Raw genomic sequence first — 26,572 nt, 5'->3', positions numbered from 1 at the left:
CTGCCTAATGCCACTTCTATGCATTACCCTAAGAGAGAATGGAATAGCTAAATTGTCTCAATAGTTTCCTGGGGCCCTGTGCACTGCAAACCTGTTCACAGTGGATCAACTGTGTTATCAGACTTCAGTCGTTAATAGTTAGTAGTTGTGTTGTTACTATGATTGTCAGCACTGGCAGGGACAATGTGTGGTGCAAGCTGCAGTGGCCTCCTAATGAGAGCCCTGCACTTCATTTTTTACAAATTAAGCCCTGCTCCAGGGGGTTGATGATTGGCAATTTGCCTGCATTGCTAAATCAAGGTGGGGTTTACCAAAATCAGAGAAAGAACTACATCAATTTGAACTACATGCTTACCTTACATATCTACTGTGTCTTGTGCCACCCGAAGTGATAACAAATCAGTGTTTAGATGAAAATTATACTTTTACACGTTCTGCAAAAGTTAGTGACATGCTAACTGTGCACAGAAGGCAGACAGGCTGATTTAATGTTCTTCAAAATGGAGTCTGACTTGGGGGTTCACGACACAAGAATACAAGTCCAGTTACTCCAAGGGCGATTTAAAGTCCTATTCATCCTGCAGCACACACAAGGGTTCCATTTCAGAAAATAACAGAAAATGAGACACCAGTAAAACATAGGTGCCTGTGCACATTTCTAACTTTCTAGAAATTCACAAACATCCCCAGTACATGCAGATATTGTTCTAGTCCTAAATTTTCATGCACGCTCTTGATTCTCAGCCTTAATTCCCCAGCTGGTAACAGAACAGATGACTAAAATGAGGAGTGCAGGGAATTTGTGTTTTTCCACACTTACCTCCACTTTTCTTTTTTCTTCCCCTTTGAGAACACTTTTTTACATAAAAAAACCCTTTGCTTAAACGTCCTTACAAATTGCATGTGTTCTCTTTCCGTTTCACTAGTGTCATTTCTATTGTTTCTGGAAGACTTTCCAACGCCTCCCCAAGGGTTGTGAAAACCCACAGTCAATCTGTAGAGTGTTCAATGCATTATGCAAACACTCAGCCCTTCCACATCAACTTTCATGCCCTTAACCCAACTGCTGTGAAAACCGGACTATCACGTTTTCTTGCTACTGAGTAATTTAGCTCTTCTTATACTTATTTAGAATGTTATTTTCAAGAAACATAACTGTACCATTCAATATCAGTTGTAAATGATACAAGACATAAGAGTTAATCTTCGTGCACATGAAATTTTATTGATTATTTAAACATGATCTGGATATGAATATAGTTGCATATGGCAGCGTTGAAATATAAATGTATAAGCTTAAAAAACAGCCATGCACAAAGTCGAAGTTCCTATACGGCAGTGTGGTGAGTAAACACGTCTAAACCCTATGAAGAGGATGCAGGAAGGCACCAGCCAGCGTTCTCTTCGCTGTTTTCTTATTTGTGATGGAATCTGAGTGTTTCCCCTCTTTGGCCACCTCTGTGGTTGTGTAACTTTTTTATATTATTGTTCTGGGTAAGTATACATTTTGCTCTCAACTTTCTGCTGATAAAATGCATCATTCCAAGGAGGTGAAGGAATGCAACATGTGCAACATACTTAAATTGCACAAAACTTTAAAAAGATATCGTGTAGGATAGAAGTTGATAACCATACATAATAGTGGAGTAAAATGTAAAGAGGGGCAGAGAGTATAAGGGCTGCATCAAGCCATAAATTCAGTATACCAATGGTCAATGGAATTATGTGGCAAGGGGAGACCAAATTATGTGGCAGACAAAATGAAGCAAAAAAAGTAAATTCTGCTGCTTAATCTGGCACCGTCTGTGGCAGTATTATTATGTAACTTTTAACACAAAAACATTGTCTGGGAAAGGTATCAGCTCAAAGTACCAGTTTCACACCAGAACACAGAATGGCACCCAATGTGGCACTTATGTATAATAATAATATTATTTAATCTGTTTGAGCTAGATATAACTGTTTTTGTTGAAAAGTGCAAATTATGCAGCAATAGGGGACTACGGTACTAGGGCAGTCTGTAAATATGTGGAAATCATCATAGCCGCAGAATCATGTAATTCTAGTATCCCAGGGTATACCATATTTGAAAAGCATATTTTTTAATCAAAAAGAGACTTCTCATGACTTTTAATATTGCGTCCAGCCATGTCAACCATCTTTTCTATCAGTTACCCTTCTTTATTATCTGTTTTTATTGTTTTCTTTTTACTAATTGCTTCAAACGACCTATGTCCTTCGAGGGAGCGAATGCTACATCAATTACTTTGATTCTGGTTGGGTTTGCAATGCAATCCTCCTCTAATCCACTGGGAACCATGCCACAATTGGGGGGCACCCACGCGCAGTCGTAGTTACTGTGCCATGATTTCTGGAGAGGGTGTCCCTGCCGATTAATCTTCTTCACTCTGCCTACATTCACTCGAAGTTTCAGAATGGCGTTTCGACCCTCCATGCCAATTGGATATCTTCTTGCTTTCTCAATCGCTCTGCTGATGTACACCCCAGGTCCCAGCATTCCATCCTTCGAGCATCTGAATCCTGACTTTATAATGGATTCCGCCTTTTCAACTGTGGTCCCATGGTACATGACGTAGAGCTTACCGTCAATGGGATCATCAAGGGGCTCCAGGAAGACATCCCTGAAATAGGGTAAATCCTCTTCTGTCCAGAGGTCATACAAGTATGACAATAAGAAACTCATTGCGCAATCTAGAAAACATAAGGAAACAGCAAACCATGAGTCAATTGACGGCTATCATGTAGAAATTAAGTTAGATATTTCACAAAAAAGACGGTAGACCTTGGTCACAAATACTTGTTTTTGTGATGGACACGGCAATGTTTAGGGGCGTTGATAAGAATTAAAATTAAAGCCATTAAAGATATCATTTTAAATCAGTAGCAATACCAAAACTAAGTTGTGCAGCTTGTCCCAACATTCTATGCATATCACACCTCAGCTGCTTTAGGTTTTGTTAAATGTCAGGTGATGGCAATGTGTTTTGTGTCATTGAGGTCAAAAGGTGTTTGGTGTGAAAGTATGAATTCATTGTAGAGAACCTAAATTCTGACCTGGGAGCTCGTAGTTATTAAATGCAGACACTAATTAAGAAAAGAAAATTCAGGCATGATGAAATGCAAACTTATCTTTATTTAGTTAGTCTACAAACTTGAAGTCATTGTCACTTTGACTCTGAGGGCCCGATACCTATCTCGTAAGAAAAGCATCCCGACTGTTTCGGATCTGGAATGCTTTCCATATGATTCAGAGCTCTGGAGTCCGACTAAGCGAGTTTGATGCCTCCGCATGCTTACGGACTTGGTTCGCTCGAGCGCCCATTGAACTCTATGGGAGCCTGTATACTGGACGCGTAAACAGGCTCCCATAGCAAAAAGGGGTGGTTGGGGAAAAGCGTAAACCCTGTGGCGGGCACCCTATTGTGCCCACCCCACTGTGCATGCTTGGATCGGGGGGACCCATGGGCACCCCCACTGGTCCGATTCGGAGGGCTCCAGGTGAAAGGGGGCCTGCTACGGCCCCCCAAAAACGATTCCGGCAGCCTTTTAGATCCGGACATTCCATATCGTGAAGGCTGTCCGAATAGTTTATCGTACTTGCTCGCTCGTAAACAGAGTCCATGGAGCTGTACGAATCATCTCCGCACGAGTCATAAAGACTGGTTCAGGTTTGTAAACGATTCGGTAAACATTAACGCGATATTCGCATCATACTTGGTCGTTCGGAATAGTGGACAATTCAGTCGGGAACAAGGACTCCATAACGGTTTAGGCAATTCCATGCACGATTCCGACTCCTTCCTTACAAGATCGAATCGGGCCCTGAATGTAGAAATAAACCTTAACATGGCACTTTCCTTACAAAACTCTTCTAATAGGCAAATAAACATGCTCAGATTTCACAATCAAATGGGCCATTTTCCAATTTTCCGTTGATTTTAGAATACAGAGAAACAAGCTTGCTGTTCAGAGAACTATTAGAGCACTGTGTGATATTCTGTAAATTACACCCACCTGCATCGATATTATTCAAATAAATACATACACCAAAAGGCTTTAGTAAAGCTAGGATATTTAAGAACGTTTACATTTAGTGGAAAGTAAGTTGTCATTCCTGTTTTGAGTTAAATATGATTGCTAAACCCCATCACAGCTTCTATTATTAATTTGGGGTGGTGTCCGTTACACTTGTGGCCTTCTGGAAATGGCCTGGCGTGGCTGGTACAGGTAAGAGCGGTAGGTCACGGTGGGGGCAGGGGGGAATTCGACATACGACGGGATAGGAAAAATAAAATAAAAAAATAAAACCACTTACCTTGTGCTCAGTGCATCGCTGACTCAGTGATGCGGCGAGCACAAGGTAAGTGGTTTTATTTAATTAATTCATTATTTTATTTTCCCTATCCACTCAGTTGTTGACTCCCCCTGCCCCTGCCCCACCGCCCCGCCACCCCACTGCTCTACTGCTCTTATTTGCACCAACCGCACCTGAACTCTTATTTGGCAAAATCGAATTTATTTATTCATGGAATTTTGTTATTCCAAATTCATCAGCTTCTCTGATTAGTTACCTTTCGTTGGGGCTACGAGATTGTCCCACATTGCCAGCAACAATGGGCATGGCGCAGAGTGTCTCTTTTAGCATACAAGTCTATTTCACTGTTTAAATCTGTTTTTATATTCCATTAACAAAGTGGACGATGACATTTCCATTTACACATTTCTTGGCACATCCTATCTGAATGTACAATGAACAGCTGCAACATTCGTGGAGTTGGTCTGAACACATTCGCATCCATATACATATTAATTACTCTGTGTATAGTAGAGCTTTGCTTACGTCCCGACTAGCTAGAAGGCTGACGCAACTGTGACCTCTAGGAACATCCCGGTCAGATATCTGCTTAATAGTAGCTGCAAACTAGTCTAATAACTAAGGAGGCAAATAGTAATGGATGGCACAAAGTAAAAATACAGGTAGTGGTTGTAGAGTCGCGCTCTAGTCTATGCGCGCTACGTCACGACGTAGCGCACGAGGCCGCCATTTTGGAGCGCACTGCGCATGCAGAAAGCGGAGCAAACGATCGGAGAACGCCGGACGCCCGTGTTAAAACCTGAGTCGGGTCGGGGACAATCGATATTTGCCCGGCGGTATTGCCTCTGTGACCCTCTAGTTATTTAATCAATGAAGAGGCAGGCGCTGGAGACTGGAAAGCAGGAAACAAAGTTTTTTATTCTCTCCGGAGGAGAACACAACGAAACGGACAGAAGGTATCGTTCTGAGGTGCTCTAACTTACGTTTGAGGCCTGGCCCCTTATATACAGTGTTTGTGGTTTTTATTACAGTTTACATACACATGACAAAGCTTTGATATACGGAAAGACATTCCCGGAACCCCCCTTTTGGGCCCGTTCCCACACATATCTACAGTAGAAGTCCCCACCCTAGTCACAACAGGTGATGAGTATCACGCAGCTGGATATTCCGCCGATTCACGGAATGTGGGGGGTTTGATCGGATCTCATGGAGTGGGGGCTTTGATCAACCCGGGGATCCTTTGATGGGGGAAACTTTCTATTGTACGGGGAGGGGCAAGGAATGGTATCGGCAGAGCTGGGTGTCGGCCTGGGAACGGGGAAGACAAAACGGGCACACGGGGAAGAAGGGGGTTTGCATCTAAGGGCCGGAGATCATGATAGGGAAGCAGGGGGGTGTCGCGCTGGGAACAGGATGAGGGCCTGGGGCAGAGCAGCGCCGAAGAGGGGTTTATGACTCAAGGCAGGTGCTAGCAGGGGGTGGTCAGCGTGCAGGCTTAGTGAAGGCGAAGGGCTATGCCAGGGGCCAGCGGCATGCAAAAGGGTTCGTTCTGATCGGGACATCTTAAAAATGGCGGGCGCGCACGACAAAAGTGTGGCATCAGGGGAAGAGGCAAGATGGCGCAGATAATGTTCACCAAAACGTACTAATTTTCAACAGTCCTCCCTTTAACATATTCAAGACATCTTGCTGGTTCATTTTCTACTCGGTTCTATTGTGGTGGGCATGAGAAAGAAAACGGTAGGAACCCTAGAGGAAAAGAGTTGTAAACAATACATTTTAACATTTCTAGTTTTTAGGAGGTGGGCCTATTTGATAAACTTTGATCAATTTGTTTAGCAGAAAAGTCATAGGAATGCAATACAAAAACGATTCTGTAGCGAGAGCAGCAAGGATATTTCATACTGGCAGGTTATTACATATATATCAGGTTCGGATTGGAGCATGATCAATACAATGGCGGCTGGGAGAGAAACGAGGTTCAGTAGAAACGGCGATTGGGGATGTCAAATGTTCGAAGTTTAACGAGTTCTCATCATTCTTTGTTGCCTTTCGTTGGCGCTGTTGAGCACCGGCGGTGGAGCTACAAGTCCAGCTCTGTTCTAAGTTCTGCGTTGCAGGGCACGACCCTTTCCTCGCGTTTCTGGTCGGAAAGGTCCTTTTTCGCCCTGTGTCCTTTGAGGTGATTGTCAGAAAGTTCAGATGGAAGAAGAGCGTACAAAACAGTCCATAGGGTAGGTCAGAGGAAAAGGGGGATGGAGCAAGGCCAAATTAGGAACAAACTAGGGGAACGAGAGACTTCAAATAGGCGGGCGTGTGACCGAATTCAGAGAGCGGGGACTTGTCGACAGGCACTGGACATCGAGCAGGGGCATCAGGTCGGCCCTTTCTTCTCATGTTGTCGAAAACAGTGCCTCGTCCTGTAGCTCTTTTCTGTCGCGGTCTCGCCTTGGCCAATGTCGCAGGTGTTCCTTAGTCTGCAGTCAGGCCTCGTGCTCCCACATCCGGTCCTTCTCTCCTCCAACAGCAGTACCCTTAAACAAGTTTGAAAAGACAGTCTTTAGAGAATTTGCAGATGAAGATAATCAAAAAGTCTATTTCTCTCCCAGCTCCAGGCAAAGAATGAAAAATGCCCGTTATATTAGTGTTCACAACTGGCATATGAATGACCGGTGACGGGCCTGTTGGATTTACTATGACTTTCCTTTACAATTATTTATTACAGCCACGACAGTTCATCTGATAGTGACCCACCTTCGTGAGACGAACCTGGCAAAGATATGCCGTTCTCTAGAGTTTTACATTTACAAAGGGTACTGTGAGTCGTCAACATGGTACTACACAGGTATTTTGCTGAGAGACGAACATGGCTAAACATTTCCTTTCTATCGATGCATCCTGCTTTTCAACTACTACGGGGTTCATTTAGATGATTTCTTTACCTTGGACCAGTCTGTTAGCCTTGTAAAACATCACTCTGGATCCTACGTAACCTTTTACAGCCCGATTACTTAATTAGTAAGGACAGGGGTTTTATGGGGAACAACCAGGGACATAGGAAACTTGTGGTAAGGGCATAAATCGACCCATCTCTCACAACCGGAAATGAGGGGTAGTTTCATAATTCCAGTTTTTGGGCGGCTGATACAGGGGAGGTAACAGGGGTGATCATTTTTCCGGTTTGGGTATTGTGACAATTCGGGGCGGGGAGGGTCGCGTATTCTGAGGTCCTTGTTTTATACCATAGGAGCCGTTGACATGTAGTTCCCTTATTTCGGGCCAGATTAGGGAACCTCTGTCGTCTTACCTGTCCTTTCCCTTACGGCCCAACCTCGGTTCATTGACTTCTAGCGGAAAAGGAGAGGTAATGACGCGGCTTCAGGGTGATTGTATTAAAGACAAGTTTTTGTGCAAATACTGACGGTATTTGAAGCCAATTAGGTGGTGTGCTAGGGGTGGCAATCTGCCAATTTCGGGGCTAATCACTCGGAAGAGTGGGAGTGCAAAAATAGAGGGAGAGAGAGAGAGAGAGAGAGAGAGAGAGAGAGAGAGAGAGAGAGAGAGAGAGAGAGAGAGAGAGAGCGCAACGGCAGGCTAAATAGTACACGTGCATCAGAGAGGGTGGCAGTGTATTCAAGAAAGGCTAATTAGTGCATTACACAGTAAAGGGCATTCACGGGTCTGCGTTAGAATCTTGTAATCATGCAGTTTGAGCATTAGACAGGGTACAGGGGACGTGCCTTGAGAAAAAGGAGAGAAGAAAGGAGGTACCATTTTGTCGCACTTCTCGCATTCTCGGTCCTTCGACCAGTTGGGTCGACGCCTCAGTCACACACACACATTCCCTCATAGTTTCGCATCATACGTGACATGGGTTCATTCGTCCGGTCTGGTTTAAGGGTGATCACTTTTTATCAGATTGTGCTAATTTTTCGGGTTTGTTCGATACGTGAGTAGTTTGCAGGCGCGCTTAGACACCACCTTGCGGCGCTAGTCCGCTTCGTGTATTAGACATGGCAAGGCTTCAGATCTTCGCCACACCTCGGCTGTAATCTCTGATGTAACCTGCAGGGGGAGGAAAAAAGGGGGGGTGGGGGAGACAGCATTCGCGCATATTCAAATACATGGATTCATAAGTTCTTTACTTACCTCTTACTCGTCTTTCCTCCTCGGGGCAGGGTCCCCGGGGATATGGTTTCTGGAGTCGAGGGGGGTAGTGTGTCCATATAGGCCGTGTGCGGGGTAGCGTAAAAAGGAAACCAGAGGTGCTTAGTGCGAGGTATCTAGTCAAAGGACGTATCTCACTATCGGGATCCTTAAACCTCTTTCAACGCTGTGGCGTTCTAAGGTTCTTCGGTTCTTGGGTCAGCTCCGTTCCCTGATACTTTGGAACGTTGTACTTTATAACATTTACATTATTTCCTTTCACCCTCCTTTCACATTCCCTCATTTACACCGTTCGTTTTACCCATCCTTGGAAGTCAAGGTCTTCCTTTACGCGAGAGTTCATGAGTCAGTCGCGTACTTTGAAGGCGGAGTGTCGTGTTGTCGATCCGATCCGTCCTCCAGGGCTGGGCAACCATCTTCTTTTAACCTTAAAGAGAGAGCAGAGTAGGGTGCACAGAAAAGAACTTTCCCACCGATCCCACGTTTTTAAAATAAAGCATGCAATACCCGTCCATAGTTTCAAAAAAACTTTATTTTGCAAAATCATTTCAGCATGTGGATTATGAGGGTGCGGTCGTATTTGGCCGGTCGTGGTAATGGCTAAAGTGCGTACAGAGGGGGGTGTCGTTTGCAGCAATAAAAACATCGGAAAGTTTTACTCATTCATTTGTAAGAAACTAAAACGTCTATTAATTGGCTGGGGGGTTCGGGGGCATTTTTAGAAGCATAATCATAATAGTTGTAATCAGATTTCCTATATGCATACCGTACGTGTGCGTCGTAAATGAGGCTTACACCAGTTATAAAAATATAATACATTGTACATTTGTAATCAACATTTGTAACGGGGATCTTTTCATACTGTTCGTCGAGTGAGTTCTCCTTGTCTTTTCTAGTCAAGTGTACAAAGGATCATATAAAATCTCAGAACATCAAGTTTATATTAGTGCGAAGGAACACCACGAGGTGTTCGTAAGTTCCGATTGATACCAGCGCCATTTTGGGCGGGGCCGGCTCAGTCCGGAAGCAGCATCAGGGGGAAATGTTTCCCATTACTGGCAGTTTGGACCAGAGTCCTTTTCGGCAGTTCTAGAATTCATGCTAACAGAAGGAGTGGCAATGTCATGTTTGTTTCGTTGGCGATCAAGGCAGCCGTCCCTTACCGGAAGCCTGCAAAGGCCGAAGGTTCCGCCGGGGACCTTTGTAGGATCTTCAAGGCTGCGGAGACGCTGTCGGAGATGGGGGCTCGTGCTCCAGGGGGCAAATGTTCGAGTTATGTTGCTGGTCAAAGTTACTCTAGTGGCCGGGGCCCGCCTTCCAGCGGACCCAGACGCCATTTTGAGGCCCTACAGGGGCCACTCTCGTCGAGTTTGCAAGAGTGGGAGAGATCCTTCGGAGTGAACGGAAGAGGTCCCTGTTGTGTGAAAGCGGGACGTTCAGCTGGGGTGCAGCTGTGATGCCCCCACCTGGGGGGGGCGAGGGAGACTCGTTTGCGCCGTCTCCTTCTCCCGGTGCACTCCATGCCGCTCCTTTTCATCGCCCCGCATGAAGGTCTCTCCACATCCGGTGTTCCCCAAGTCCTGTGCTCAGTGCTGGGGGAGTATGGCCACCTGTGGCGCGCATTCGGCGCGGCACGAGTATCTGTGCAGTCATTGCAGGTTCGGTGTTCCGAAAATATGGCCACCATTGCACGTTCGGTGCTGCGCAAGTACTGGGGTGCCACCATGGTGTGTTCGGTGCTGTGGAAGTATTGGCACCATCGCCTGACTGGGGGTGTTCGGCGTCGGGCCGGGGGCTGGGAGACCTCCTATCGGTGGAGGTGGGAGAGGCTCGTCCGCGTCGCCTCTCCCTCCCAGCCCAACTTGGACAAATTGTTGTGGAGGTACGTGCAGGACATCCCGCCGTCCAGGGCTGCTGCGGCTGTGACGGAAGAGAAAAGGAAGAGGTGCCTCGTTCTTCTCTGGACATGTGGCGGGACTACTTAAGTCTATCCAGGCCCGTTGCGGCTGGCCGAGGAGACATGTGGCGGAACTACCTACAACTGCCCAGGCTGCTGGCTCCTGCCTCTCCTCCGGCTCCCCCATACGTTAAGATTTCCTGACCAAGAGTTGGCGGCCGGGCCCGCCTTATATGGGTTGCCGTTGGTTGGGCGTAGCCGTAACCCTGCCCTACTTTGGAAGGTTCCAGAATGGGGGGGGGGGCGAATGTTCTGTTTGACTTTCATTTTCTACAGTTTACCGTTATTATTCCTTGTTTGTTGTGTTAAATTAAAAAGTTCAAGTTCATTAATGGTCTACGAATTTTGTTTTACCATTTCTTTCTTTCCAGGTTGCTTTTATGCTAAGTTTCTGCTAACAGAGGTTGAGTAACACGGAAACACGTGTAGAGGGATGACGCAGATTTGTACATTACATACACACAAACTCAGACGGGGGACAGTACAAGTACGACATACAAAGACCCAAGACGAATATAAAACAGTTATTGGTCATAATTATCTCTTTCCGTCTGTGAATTTGAAACGAGGCTGGGTTCCCGTCTTGACGTTGCCCGACCTAGGAGAACTTGAGCATGCCGCTGAAATTGTCCTGGCGAAATCTGTGCCATCGGGCATAATCAAACGTGGTGGTTCTGTCTGGTCTGTCTATGTAAGTCGGGTTCTTCTTTGTCTCGCGCTTTTTCTTGTACTGCCGGTCTGTCGTTCCTGTCGGCCCTTTGCCTTTACTCACGCTCAGTAGAGTCGGGCATTGGGCTTTCCAGTGTCCGACATACCTACAAAAAGCGCATTGGTCTGGCCCTAAGTCTGGTCGTTTTTTGCATAGTGTCGGGGGATAAGTTGTGGGTAGCGGTGTCCTGGGGTTGTCCTGTCGGTATATTTCTCTACTTGGTTTGTCCTCGTCTTTTCTCTGTCGTTGCATAGCCTCTCTGCGCCACATACCGAGACTGTCGAGCATAATTGGCGTTGTCTTATTATTTCGAAGGGCTATTTCTAACGTTTCTATTTTATCAAGGTCAAAGGATCCTGCCAGTGGCCACTGTTTGTCTTGACTCTCTTCGGTATACCTGTGCCACAATTTATTATAGGCTATGGTGACTAATCCATAGTTTATGAACATGTCCTTATTAGGGGTGCCTTCTAGTGGAGCTATATGGTCCACCTCTAATACACGGTCCGGGCTAAACAGGCTATTAATCAGTGGGGAGAAGACAGACATGACAGCTCGTAACGAGGGACTAAAAAGTCAGCACTGCCTATCTTATCACTAGGTGCAAAGACTGGACAGAATATTTCTATTCAACGTTGTTTGCAGGCAGTGAATACCTCATGGATCAAAAATAACAAAAAGACCAATAAATAACAATGGGGAGAATGAGTAGGTCCGCAAAGATCTGCCTTACCTACCCTTTTCACTATCTGCAAAAAGGGTGGTCTCTTCCCTGTTTGCAGACAGGGAATCTCCAGGAAACAATAGTTTAGCGAACAACAGTTCAGTTTCAAGTAATTATTGAGTGGGGGAGAAAAAATAAGCACGGCTGCTGCCCTACCTATCCTCCACTGCTTGCAAAGAGAGAGCCCGTTGTTTCTCCGTTTGTAGACAGTGAATCTCCAAATAAATAAAGAGCAATACTAGTATTTTTAAACAATCAAACAATCAAGCAATTATTTCGCAACTTGTCGTGATTACACGACCTTACCCGGACCATGTGGACAGTTTCTTGTCTTCCGAATCCAGCGCCCGATCGTCCTCTTTTTCTCGTATTTCTCACGGCACTCCTGATGGTCCCCAGTCAGGACCGTAGATCACTCGAGAGAGGTCTGTTCGGAACTAGTGAAGTTCGGATGATCGGCTGCCAGACGAGGGTCTATTGGGCAAGAGCTCTCCCGATCGTTGCAGTCGTTCACTCTGTCGTCGGGACCTCTCCCACTGGATCCACGAGTCGCTGATGGGCCCCACGCTTGGGACGCCAATTGTTAAAACCTGAGTCGGGTCGGGGACAATCGATATTTGCCCGGCGGTATTGCCTCTGTGACCCTCTAGTTATTTAATCAATGAAGAGGCAGGCGCTGGAGACTGGAAAGCAGGAAACAAGGTTTTTTATTCTCTCCGGAGGAGAACACAACGAAACGGACAGAAGGTATCGTTCTGAGGTGCTCTAACTTACGTTTGAGGCCTGGCCCCTTATATACAGTGTTTGTGGTTTTTATTACAGTTTACATACACATGACAAAGCTTTGATATACGGAAAGACATTCCCGGAACCCCCCTTTTGGGCCCGTTCCCACACATATCTACAGTAGAAGTCCCCACCCTAGTCACAACAGGTGATGAGTATCACGCAGCTGGATATTCCGCCGATTCACGGAATGTGGGGGGTTTGATCGGATCTCATGGAGTGGGGGCTTTGATCAACCCGGGGATCCTTTGATGGGGGAAACTTTCTATTGTACGGGGAGGGGCAAGGAATGGTATCGGCAGAGCTGGGTGTCGGCCTGGGAACGGGGAAGACAAAACGGGCACACGGGGAAGAAGGGGGTTTGCATCTAAGGGCCGGAGATCATGATAGGGAAGCAGGGGGGTGTCGCGCTGGGAACAGGATGAGGGCCTGGGGCAGAGCAGCGCCGAAGAGGGGTTTATGACTCAAGGCAGGTGCTAGCAGGGGGTGGTCAGCGTGCAGGCTTAGTGAAGGCGAAGGGCTATGCCAGGGGCCAGCGGCATGCAAAAGGGTTCGTTCTGATCGGGACATCTTAAAAATGGCGGGCGCGCACGACAAAAGTGTGGCATCAGGGGAAGAGGCAAGATGGCGCAGATAATGTTCACCAAAACGTACTAATTTTCAACACCCGGCGCTCTCCTGCTCATGTTGTAAAACCAATAAACATATAGTTTACCGTCCTCTGCCTCCCTGGTGATCATTCTCAGGAGCACCCCACTACTTTACAGTGGCGACGAGGGCGGGACTTCCCAAAGGAAAAAACGAACATTGAGAAAGACAAAAAGGACCAGACAAGGGGATAGAAAGGCACAGACACAGGCCTGGGGCCCACCTCGAGGAGCAACAGGAGGAGCAAGGAGAGACCAGAGTGAAGCAACACAGCGGGAGAGCGTGGCAGAGGCACGAGGAAAAGGGGGAGAGCAGCCCAAGGAGAACAAGGTACCAGAGGCAGTGGCACTATACAGCTAGAAGGTGCTGTAAGAAAACTACCCCGTTGGGAACCCAGAGGGCGAGCGAACTGAGGCTGAGGAAGGACACCGAGGGTGGTGAATACAGGGAAGCACCCGCACCCCATAGAGGCCCTGGCGGAGCCAGCGAGAAACAGAGAAGTGGGTGCAGAAGGACCCCGACCGAACCAAGCACACGGTGAGGGTGCAAACGCGCCGGGCATCCCGAAAGGTCCAGGGGTGGAACCGGAAAGACGCGCCGAAATGAGTGCGCAGGCGTCTTCACTCACGACGCCGATCCTGTTTTTACCCAAGCCTGGAGAGCCTCAAATGAAGTGGGGGGACTGGAGAGAGTACTTCATGAACTACATAGAAGCCCTAGAAGACGAGAATAGAGAGGCCTTCCCAAGTATAAGGAAGAGGAGGATACTCCTGCACAACCTAGGCCCGGAAGGGATAAGGGTCTTTCAGAATCTTGTGCCCACGCCTAGACCAAATGCAGATGACCACGTATTCAGACATGCTATAGAAGATCAGAACAACCACTATCGTCCAGCGGTGTGCACTTCCATTGACCGTTATAATTTCCAGCAGAAGAAACAAGAAGCTGGCGAATCCATAGATGACTATGTCGCCGCATTGAGGAAGCTGGCGATAACATGCAAATTCGGCGTTCTGCACGACGAATTCATAAAAGATCAGATAGTCATGCACACCACCAACAAGACAGTACAAGACAAATTGTGGGTGAATGGAGACGCCATGCTTAAGTAGGTGATAGCCATGGTAAAAAAAGCAGAACTGTTGAAACGGTGCGCTGACGCAGCAAAGAGAGAACCTGCCCAGAGGCCCATGGTGAACAAGGTAGATGATGCAGAACCACCCGGAAGGAGCAAAGCCATGACGGCAGAAGGTAAAGGGCCAAACAGGTGGAGAGGAAACCCGGACAACAGAGGAAGCAGAACAAAGAAAGCACGTCCACGTGCTACCGATGTGGAAGCCAGTCCCATGCGGCCCATGACAAACGTTGTCCGGCATTCAGGGCGAAATGCATATTCTGTGGCATAGTGGGTCACTACGAAAAGGTATGCCGCCGCAGGATGAGAGGACCCATGGTGAAGTATGTGGTGCAGGATCAGCAGGAGGAAGAAGAAGAGCAGGACGAAGAAGACAACGTACTATGCGTAGAAGGTCAAGTACTGGGCATTGACTGCAGGCGTTCCCGCAAGCCACAGTGCGACATGACAATAGGAGGAGTGAAGATTAAAATCGTAGTGGACTCGGGATCCCCGTATACCATCGTCCAAAGGACAGTGTGGAATGAGAATTTCAGACCCAGCTTGGGCCCAAAACTAAAACCACCCGACATAAGACCGGTGAACCCATTCCGATGGTCGGGTACAGAGTTCTAACCTTCGAGTTCAAGGGGCGGAGTGCAGAGTGCAAATTGTACGTAGCAGAGAAGGGGTCGTCGGTCCTAGGATGGATGGACCAAGGTGACCTAGGAATTCAACTGGATCCCGGTGGAGACACACAAGTGCTAATGACAGCCCCAGAGCGCTGACCGGACTTTGAGAAGATGAAGAGCGAGTTTCCTAAAGTATTCGGCGGGTAGGTCGGCAATGTTGGAAAAATTCACACATCGGATATAACTCAATGAGAACTCCACGCCTATATCTCACAAAGTAAGGTACCCATAGCCGTGAGAGAAGCGGTACAGCAGGAACTGCACAGACTAGAGGAGAATGAAATCATCGAGCCAATAAATAGCTCCGAGTCGCTGGCGCCCCTGGTGGTGGCAATGAAACCGAATGGCAAGGTTTGTCTCTGTGTAGACCTTCGAGAACTGAATAAATGCATAACTGTGGAGAAATTCCCACTGCCACGCATAGAAGAAATGTTGGCCAAGATGAAAGGTTTAAAGTGGTTCTCCACCATTGACCTCACTTCCGCCTATCATCAGATAGCCCTACACCCAGCAAGCCGGAAGCTGACATCATTCATAACACCCTTCGGGTGCCACCAATTCCGCCGAATGCCCTTTGGCCTTTCTTCAGCGGCAGCAATTTTTCAGAAACTAATGCACCGCCTATTTAAAGACATCGAGGGAGTACAGTACTTCCAGGACGATATACTGGTAATGGGAAAAGATCTGAAGGATCGTGATAGGAAGCTGGACATGGTGCTTTGAGTCCTAGAGAGCAATGGCCTAACAGCGGAATGGGAGAAGTGCCGACTCAGAATGACGTCAGTCACATACTTGGGGCACGAGATCGGAGAACACGGCATCATGCCCAAACGAGCAAATGTGAAGGCAATTTGCAACACCCTGGCCCCAACCAAAAAAGAAGAAGTAAGATCCTTCCTAGGAATGGCTGAATATTACAGCAAATTTGTACAACACTTCGCCACCAAGACGCACCACCTGAGGCAACTCATAAGGGACAAAACAGTGTTCACTTGGACGGACGAGACACAAAAAGAATTTGACACCCTGAAAAATGACATTAGCCAAGCTATACCGCTACAAGGATACGACCCCCAAGGGCGGTCAGTATTTACGACGGACACCAGCGAAAAAGGGCTGGGAGCAGTCCTCATGCAGGAGAGGAAAGACGGAACAATTGAGACCCTCAGCTTCGCATCTAGGTCCCTATCATCCATGGAATCAAAAATTTAGCATAATAGAGAAGGAGATGCTTGCGGTAGTGTGGGCCATGGAGAAGTTCCGCCAATTCCTATGGGGCACGAGGTTCCAACTCAAGACTGATCACAAACCGTTGGTCAAAGTACTCACCTCGAGCGGACATGCGAGTGCCACGCCGCGCATCGCCAAGATGACCTTGAAACTACTAGAGTACAGGTACGATGTGGAATACATACCAGGAACAAGAAACAAGGTGGCGTACTACCTCAGTAGAGCCTCAGCAATGGAAGGAGCTCCCAACAAGGCAGAAGAGAGTGAGGAGATGGTAGCCGTGATGGAAGACCAGGAACGTGTGATAAGCAACCAGGAGTGGACTGAGGCGTATGCAGAAGACATGGACATCGGAGAGGTCAAATAATGTATAATACATAGATGGCCAGAAAAGAAACATTTACAAACAGCACTCAGGAAATTCTATGAGGTCCGAGAGGAACTGTCGGTGGGGGACAATGGAATATTCTTGTACAGAGGTGACAAAGTAGTCCCCCCGACAACGCTGATACCCAACTGTTGGCGATACTGCATGAAGGCCATCTGGGAATTGTGAAGACGAAGATGAGAACGAAGCAAACGTACTGGTGGCCAGGAGTGGACATCCACGTGGAAAGACACGTGAGAGACTGCGATCAATGTCAAAAGGTAGACAAAACTCTGAAGCCCCTAAGGACTGCCTTAGGGAAGTTTGCCAACCCGAGTAATCCATGGGAAGAGGTGTCCGTAGACATTCTGCGACCCGTGCTAGATACCCAAGGAATGCCAAAATATCTGTGTGTCCTCGTCGACAGGTACTCAAAGTGGCCTGAAGTACACCTACAGGAAGAGATGGACACAGAAACAGTGCTCCGGTTCCTCACATCCATCTTCCTCAGAGAAGGTATTCCCAGATCCATTCTGAGCGACAATGGACCGCAGTTTACCTCGGAGAAGTCAATCAATCAATCAATCATAACATTTGTATAGCGCGCTACTCACCCGATAGGGTCTCAAGGCGCTTGGGGGAAAGGGTCCGCTACTGCTCGAACAGCCAGGTCTTGAGTTGTCTCCTGAAGGCGAGATGGTCCTGGGTCAGTCGAAGGTGGATGGGGAGGGAGTTCCATGTTTTGGCCGCCAGGTAGGAGAAGGATCTGCCTCCGGCGGTGGCTCTTCGGATGCGTGGAACGGCGGCGAGGGCGTGGTTGGTCGATCGTAGCTGGCGGGTGGGAGTGTAGAAGGTCAGGCGGTCGTTGAGGTACTTGGGGCCCAGGTCATAGAGAGTCTTGTGTGCGTGGGTGAGGATCCTGAACGTGATCCTCTTGTTGACGGGGAGCCAGTGCAGGTCCCTCAGGTGGCTGGAGATGTGGCAGCGACGGGGGATGTCCAGGATGAGTCGGGCGGCAGCGTTCTGGCTGCGTTGGAGTCTTCTCTGTAGCTTGGCTGTGGTTCCGGCGTAGAGGGTGTTTCCGTAGTCCAGTCGGCTGGTGACGAGTGCCTGGGTGACCGTCTTCCTGGTTTCGGTCGGGATCCATCGGAAGATCTTGCGGAGCATGCGAAGGGTGTGAAAGCAGGATGAGGAGACGGCGTTGACTTGTCTGGTCATCGAGAGGGAGGAGTCCAGGATGAAGCCCAGGTTGCGTGCGTGGTCTGTTGGCTTGGGAGCGGTGCCCAGGGCGGGGGGCCACCAGGAGTCGTCCCAGGCGGAGGGCGATGGTCCCAGGATGAGGACTTCCGTCTTGTCTGAGTTCAGTTTCAGGCGGCTGGTCTTCATCCACTCGGCGACGTCTTTCATCCCTTCGTGTAGGTTGGTTCTGGCAGTCTCGGGGTCCCTGGGGAGGGAGAGGATCAGCTGGGTGTCGTCGGCGTAGGAGATGATGTTGAGGTTGTGTTGGCGTGCGATGGCTGCAAGAGGTCTCATGTAGACGTTGAAGAGTGTGGGGCTGAGTGATGATCCTTGTGGTACGCCGCAGATGACTTCGATGGCCTCGGATCGAAACGGGGGAGGCGAACTCTCTGTGTCCTTCCGGCGAGGAACGAGATGATCCACTCCAGTGCCTTTTCTTGGATGCCGATGTTGCTGAGGCGTTGAACTAGGGTGCGGTGGCAGACCGTGTCGAACGCTGCAGAGAGGTCCAGGAGGATGAGTGCCGCTGTTTCCCCATTGTCGAGCAGGGCTCGGATGTCGTAGGTGGCTGCGATCAGGGTGGTCTCGGTGCTGTGGTTGGCTCTGAAACCGGACTGCGAGGGGTCGAGGGATCCGTTCGTCTCAAGGAAGGCAGCCAGCTGTCTGTTGACGATCTTCTCGATGACTTTAGCAGGAAAAGGGAGGAGCGAGATGGGGCGGAAGTTCTTGAGGTCGGTGGGATCCGCTGTTGGATTCTTCAGTAGGGCGCTGAGCTCGGCATGCTTCCAGCTCTCCGGGAAGGTGGCGGTGTTGAAGGAGGAGTTGATGATGTTCCGGAGTTGGGGTGCGATGGTGGAGTCGGCCTTGTTGAAGACGTGGTGGGGGCATGGGTCGGTCGGAGATCCGGAGTGGATGGTGTTCATCGTGCGGGCGGTGTCTTCGGTGGTCACTGTGGTCCAGGTGCGGAGGGCGGTGGTGGGGGGCGTTGGTTCGACGGTTGGGTGCGTGGGTGGTGCGCCGAAGCTGTTGTGGATGTCGGCGATCTTGCGGTGGAAGAAAGAGGCGAGAGAGTCGCAGAGATCTTGTGAAGGAGTGATGTCGTTGTTGCCGGTGCTGGGGTTGGAGAACTCCTTGACGATGCTGAAGAGTTCCTTGCTGTCGTGGGCGTTGCTGTCCAGTCGGTCCTTTAGTGATTTCTTCTTGGTGGTGCGGATAAGCTGGTGGTGCTTTCGGGTGGCTTGTTTGAGGGCGGTCATGTTGTCAGTGGTCTTGTCGAGGAGCCAGGCTTTCTCGAGGGTGCGGCAGTTCTTCTTGGAGTCCTTGAGTTCGTCGGTGAACCAGGAGGCCTTCTTGCTTCTGGGCCTGCTGGGAGGGTTCTTCAGTGGAGCGAGGTCGTCTGCGCAGGCGGTCAGCCACTGTGTGAAGTTGCGGGCTGCTTCGTTGGGGTCCGATGTGTTGGCGGGTGGGCATTGGCTGAGGGAGGTGGTGAGCTGGTCGGCGGTGATCTTGCTCCAACTCCTGTGAGGTACCTGTTGCGGGTGGTGGTGGGTCGTGGTTCTTTTGAAGCTGAAGTGGACGCAGCTGTGGTCGGTCCAGTGGAGTCCGGTGGCGTGGCTGAAGGTGATGTACTTGCTGGAAGAGAAGACGGGATCAAGCGTGTGGCCGGCGTAGTGGGTGGGGGTGTTGACCAGTTGCTTGAGTCCGAGGTTGGCGAGGTTTTCCAGTAGAGCGGCAGTGTTGCGGTCCTTGCTGTTCTCCAGGTGGAAGTTGAGGTCCCCTAGGAGGATGTAGTCGGCAGAGGGGAGGGCGTGTGGGCTGATGAAGTCGGCGATGTCTTCGCTGAATTGTGTGCGTGGTCCCGGCGGTCTGTAGACGAGGGTGCCTCTGAGGGTCGTCTTAGGGTCGGTGTGTATCTGGAAGTGGAGGTGTTCCGCGGTGGCGAGGGTGTCGTTGGCGTCGGTCGTGATGCGGATGGTGTTCTTGTGGACGATGGCGATGCCTCCTCCGGTCTGGTTGATGCCGTCCCTCCTGATGATCTTGTACCCATCCGGGATGGCGATGGCGATGTCGGGGGCTAAGGAGACGTTCATCCAGGTTTCCGTGAGGAAGGCGATGTCTGGTGATGGTGTGTCGAGGAGGTTCCGGAGTTCCACGGCGTGTCTGTGGACGGAGCGGGCGTTGAGCAGGATGCACTTCAGGTGGTTGCTGCTGGTGTTTGGCTCGGCGGGAGCGGTGCCGGTTCGGAGACAGGTGAACTTGCAGCTTTTGCAAGTGAAGGGTCCGTGGGTGCGTTTCGGGGTCGCTCGGCAGCAGGCGGGGTTCCGGCCGGCATTGAGTGCGTTGAGGGCGGCGGCGTTGTAGGTCTGTCGGGTCGTCTTGCAACGGCGAGGGCCAGTGGTCCTGGCGCTGGGCGCGGGCCAGGCGCGGACGGGCGCAGATGGGCTTGCCTTTGGCGCACAATCGGCGCGCCCGCTGCGCGTCAACGCTGCACGTGTGCATGGGCGTCATAAGAAGGAGCCGGGAGGGAGGAGCAGCTGGGTGGCGGGAGCGGGGCGGCGAATGGGCAGGTGGGGGGCGGGGCCGCAGGGAGGCAGCGGCGGGAAAGGAGGGCAGGGGGCGGCTCAGCGGCAGCTGGGTCGCCCCGTGGAAGAGAACGCAAAGAGAATAGAAAAACGAGTGAAATAAAACGAAGGCAGCAGAGGGCAAAGAGAGTGAAAAAACGAATAAACAAAACGAAGGCAGCAAAGGGCAGAGAGAGCAAAAAAAGGAGCGAGATAAAAACTAAGGCAGCAAAGGGCAGAGAGAACAGAAAACGAGCGAGATAAAACGAAGGCAGCAAAGGGCACCAAGGGCACAGCTGATGGAGGCAGTAGCAGGGGTGTGTGGGGGCGACCTCGCCTGGTTACAGGCTCAGCGGTCGCTCCCTGCCCCTCTGCGCTGTCCCCTTTAGAAGGAGCCGGGAGGGAGGAGCAGCTGGGTGGCGGGAGCGGGGCGGTGAATGGGCAGGGTGGGCGGGGCCGCAGTGAGGCAGCGGTGGGAAAGGAGGGCAGGGGGCGGCTCAGTCGCCCCGTGGAAGAGAACGCAAAGAGAATAGAAAAACGAGTGAAATAAAACAAAGGCAGCAGAGGGCAAAGAGAGTGAAAAAACGAGTAAACAAAACGAAGGCAGCAAAGGGCAGAGAGAGCAAAAAAACGAGCGAGATAAAAACGAAGGCAGCAAAGGGCAGAGAGAACAGAAAACGAGCGAGATAAAACGAAGGCAGCAAAGGGCACAAAGGGCACAGCTGATGGAGGCAGTAGCAGGGGTGTGTGGGGGCGACCTCGCCTGGTTACAGACTCAGCGGTCGCTCCCTGCCCCTTTGCGCTGTCCCCTTAAGAAGGAGCCGGGAGGGAGGAGCAGCTGGGTGGCGGGAGCAGAGCGGCGAACGGGCAGGGGGGGGCGGGCCGCAGGGAGGCAGCGGCGGGAAAGGAGGGCAGGGGGCGGCTCAGCGGCGGCTGGGTCGCCCCGTGGAAGAGAACGCAAAGAGAATAGAAAAACGAGTGAAATAAAACGAAGGCAGCAGAGGGCAAAGAGAGTGAAAAAATGAGTAAACAAAACGAAGGCAGCAAAGGTCAGAGAGAGCAAAAAAACGAGCGAGATAAAAACGAAGGCAGCAAAGGGCAGAGAGAACAGAAAACGAGCGAGATAAAATGAAGGCAGCAAAGGGCACCAAGGGCACAGCTGATGGAGGCAGTAGCAGGGGTGTGTGGGGGCGACCTCGCCTGATTACAGGCTCAGTGGCAGTGGCAGAAGTGGTATAAGTACGCTGAGAGGAACGGCATTAAAGTCAAACACACCTCCATATTCCACCCATCGAGTAATGGCCAGGTGGAGCGGTTCAATAAGGTCATAATGGGATCCATACAAGCTGCCAGCACGATGGGCAAAGATTGGGAAAAGGAGGTCCAAAGTATGATGTGGGCCTACCGCATCACCCCCACTAGCACAGGGTATAGCCCCTTCCAGATTCTGAGAGGGCGACACCCCTTCACCAAGGACAACTTAGCATGGAGAGAAAAGACAGTCACAAGCAAGTGGTCTCCAGCGGTGGTGCAGCACAATCTAGAGAAAGCCCAAAGGATATATGCCGAACATTACAACCGAAGAAGGAATGTGAAGGAGACAGCCCTTGAAAGAAGGGAATGGGTGAGAGTCAAATTAGCAGTGCTAAGAAGAAAAGGGGACAGTAAATACAGCCAACCACTACAAGTAAAAGAAGTGTACGACAGAGCAGCATTGCTCAGCGATGGAAATGTGTGGTCCCAGGACCGCATGTCCAAATGCAATAAGATCCTACAATGGTCCCATGAGGATAATGGGAGAACACTACAAGACCGAAGACAACGGGAGAAGGAAGAAATTACCCCGGGAGGAGAAGAGAATCCAGGAGCAGGGAGAAACAGTGAGAAGTTGAGAGACAATTACATACCTGTGGCAGAGGAACAGCCTAGAGGGGAGAGTGTGACCCGAGGAGAGAAGGGCCCTGTACCCAAGGAGAAAAGGTGGTGAGCCCTGCAGAGAACAGCACCGGGGAAGGTCCATCTACTCCGGTAAGACGCACACGAGCAGGCAGAGTGGTGGTAAGGCCCACCCACTTCCGAGACTTTGAACTGGGGGGAAGCTAAACAGCCTTCAGATGTAGAGAGATTATAAGTTTCATTTGGTAATGAAAAGGGGGAGATATGTAGAGTTGCGCTCTAGTCTATGCGCTCTACGTCACGACGTAGCGCGCAAGGCCGCCAATTTGGAGCACACTGCGCATGCAGAAATCAGAGAAAACAATCGGAGAACGCCAGACGCCCGGCGCTCTCCTGCTCATGTTGTAAAACCAATAAACATATAGTTTACCGTCCTCTGCCTCCCTGGTGATCATTCTCAGGTGCACCCCACTACTTTACAGTGGTATGTCTAACTAGTGCGGACCTAGATCCCTAACTTGACAGTTTTGCTACCATGTCTGCGCCAGTGTTTGCGCATCACCTCCGACCCTGGCCTGGTGACATTATTGAGGGTTAGCGCGTCTGTGGCGGCACGGTGTTCATTCTGTAGATAGAGCCCAGCTTGTTGTGATTTGAATTTTGCCGAGGCCTGGTGTATCTTCCCCGTGCAGCGTGACGCTCTCAGCCTTAGCCCATATTTGCAGGGGGCGCTTCCAGGCCAATGCCTGGGGGGGGGGGGCTCAGGGGATTTCCACCTTTTAGTGATCAGCCGCTTCGCCACTATCACTCTCAGGTGGATGAAACGGGAGGTCGCCCCCTGACTTTTGCTCCTACGATAGAGATGTAAAATATACGCCTCCCACCTGAGGGGAACTGAGCGCTCCATGCAACGGGACAGCGCATCTGTAACTGACCTCTAATTCCCATAGAGGAGCGGACAGTTCCACAGCATGTATAACAGGTCCGCATCTCTAAGGCGGCAGCGTGGGCAGATGGCATCTGTGCAGTTAAAGTATTTGTTCATTTTAGCCAGAATAAGATACGCTCTCTGCATAAAATAATATATCAGGTGGAAGCACATATACCTGGGAACATAGACAGGGCTTTCCAACACGGTAGTCCATTCTTTATCTATGAAATCGCGGCGTAAATCCTCTTCCCAGTGTCGCCTCAGCCAAGATAATGTCACTGCGGTGTGTTGTCTGAGGGAGGCCGCGAACCATTTCAGGAGGTACCTGCCCTGCCCCATGACATGCAGGTATTGAATTGTTATGTGTGTTGGAGGTTCATGTGTCATGTCTCCCCGTTGGTTACTCTGGCCTGCTAGGAGCGAGCGATGTAGCAAAACTTGACCTGGGTTCAGTCTGTCCTCTTTGTTCAGTGTAGTATACAATGCTAATGTGCCCACCGAGTACCGGTCTGTTATTCTGTTATGTCTTTTATCGTCCGCCCCCCACCCATCCGAGTCTATTTCATAAAATGTTATCTATGCACTAATTCATTCATCTACTTAAGCTGAGGTACTTGTAATGTGTGTTCTGTTATCTGTATATTCTGTCATCAAAGACCAGTAGAAGCTTGGACAAATCATCAGCGCTAAATGTGCTTACAACGTGTTATGCTTGATTGGTAATTAAAAAAATGTTGTGGTTATTGTGGACAGACTAACAACCAACAAAGTATGCAATCAGTTTTAACACAATGACAGAAACAATCGGGATCAGGGGAGTGAAGAGGGAATCTTGGGTAACAGGTAGGCACTGTTCGTAATAATTGACACAGAGAAGAAATTAGACCATGCTGAGATTGTCTTTGCTGCGTACATAGGCCATAGCTCTCAATCACATATCTTTTTGAACAGCTTAGATTGTTAATAGTTTCTACATCAGGAGCCGTATTACAAAGGTGCCCTGTGGGTTCAACGGAGGCACTTGGTATTACAGCTCAGGTGATAAAGGCGTGTGCGGCCGCTACTGTAAAACAGATTACGCTGCACATGTAGAACCAGCGCTATCAATAGAGGGCGTTTCCTCATTTGCATGGGGGCATGGCAATCTGTAATCTGTAGTCGGGCCCTAGGGTTTGTTAAATTGTGAAGTCCATCATTTCTCAACTATGTGATTTTTTAGGGCTCGCCTGCTGATGCGCATGCGCATAGCTGGCGAGCTCTATTGTGGCTTAAACAGAGCTTAACCATCTCGGCGATTTGTTGCAGTGCCCGAGAAAAAGCTTGTGCACATTAAAGCCACCAGCACATCAAAGCCCCCCTCCCACAGGCATCTCTGCTTCCCCCAGCCGGCATTTCTCCTCCCCTAATTATTCACTGCACGGCCGGCCGCAACATCAAAGGCTGCTGCTGCCCTGACTCGCATTTCTCCTCCCTCCTACCCTTTCACTGCCCAGGCCGGCCTTACTTTCACTTTACACGGCACCCAGGCCCTGTCTGCTGTTTATTTTAACATGGCAGCTTTTATGTTTGTATAGTCAGAAATGTTTGTCATTTTTTTCCATCAAAACCTAAACAAGAATACTGAATTTAAAAGTTGCCTTTAATTGGTGCATTAGCTAGTATCTAGTCTCTCTGAAATCATAATTGCAGGAAAGACCTCTAGTAACAAACTCTGTAGTCAGATACCAGGACAACGAGGCACCCACCATACAGCTCCACCGATGCACCCACCACACAGCTGCACCGATGCACCCACCACACAGCTCCACCGATGCACCCACCACACAGCTCCACCTATGCACCCACCACACAGCTCCACTAAGGCACCCACCACACAGCTCAACAGATGCAGCCACCACACAGCTCCACCTACACAGCTCCACCGATGCACCCACCACCCAGCTCCACCGATGCACACAGCTCCACCGACACAGCTCCACCGATGCACCCACCACACAGCTCCACCGATGCAGCCACCACACAGCTCCACCGATGCAGCCACCACACAGCTCCACCGACACAGCTCCACAGATGCACCCACCACCCAGCTCCACCGATGCACCCAGCACACAGCTCCACCGATGCACCCACCACACAGCTCCACCGATGCACCCACCACAGAGCTCCACCTATGCACCCACCACACAGCTCCACCGAGGCACCCACCACAGAGCTCCACCGATGCACCCACCACCCAGCTCCACAGATGCACACAGCTCCACCGACACAGCTCCACCGAACGACCCACCCCACAGCTCCACCGATGCACCCACCACACAGCTCTACCGATGCAGCCACCACATAGCTCCACTGACACAGCTCCACCGATGCACCCACCACCCAGCTCCACCGATGCACCCACCACACAGCTCCACCGACACAGCTCCACCAATGCACCCACCACACAGCTCCACCGATGCACCCAGCGCACAGCTCCACCGACACAGCTCCACCGATGCACCCACCACACAGCTCCACCGATGCACCCAGCACACAGCTCCACCGACACAGCTCCACCGATGCACCCACCACACAGCTCCACCGATGCACCCACCACACAGCTCCACCGATGCACCCACCACACAGCTCCACCGAGGCACCCACCACACAGCTCCACCGAACGACCCACCACACAGCTCCACCGATGCACCCACCACACAGCTCTACCGATGCAGCCACCACACAGCTCCACCGACACAGCTCCACTGATGCACCCACCACCCAGCTCCACCGATGCACCCACCACACAGCTCCACCGACACAGCTCCACCAATGCACCCACCACACAGCTCCACCGATGCACCCACCACACAGCTCCACCGATGCACCCACCACACAGCTCCATCGAGGCACCCACCACACAGCTCCACCGAACGACCCACCACACAGCTCCCCCGATGCACCCACCACACAGCTCTACCGATGCAGCCACCACACAGCTCCACTGACACAGCTCCACCGATGCACCCACCACCCAGCTCCACCGATGCACCCACCACACAGCTCCACCGACACAGCTCCACCAATGCACCCACCACACAGCTCCACCGATGCACCCACCACACAGCTCCACCGATGCACCCACCACACAGCTCCATCGAGGCACCCACCACACAGCTCCACTGAACGACCCACCACCCAGCTCCACCGATGCACCCACCACACAGCTCCAC

At 50.4% G+C, this 26,572-nt stretch overlaps 1 long non-coding RNA gene across 1 annotated transcript in view; it reads right to left on the bottom strand.

Annotated features, from left to right (window-relative positions):
- Positions 1-1,205: 1,205 nt before the first annotated feature.
- Positions 1,206-26,572, bottom strand: part of LOC144823371 (uncharacterized) — a 62,057-nt gene continuing 36,690 nt past the window's right edge. Inside the window, exon 4 of the long non-coding RNA XR_013608775.1 lies at positions 1,206-2,712. This is a non-coding gene — a long non-coding RNA (uncharacterized LOC144823371). The remainder of the gene's footprint in view (positions 2,713-26,572) is intronic.

The sequence above is a fragment of the Lissotriton helveticus genome, chromosome 3_1, assembly GCF_964261635.1.
Source record: "Lissotriton helveticus chromosome 3_1, aLisHel1.1, whole genome shotgun sequence".
Lineage (NCBI taxonomy): Eukaryota > Metazoa > Chordata > Amphibia > Caudata > Salamandridae > Lissotriton > Lissotriton helveticus.
The sequence above is the reverse complement of the archived record's forward strand: the minus strand, read 5'-3'. Positions and strand labels throughout refer to the sequence as shown.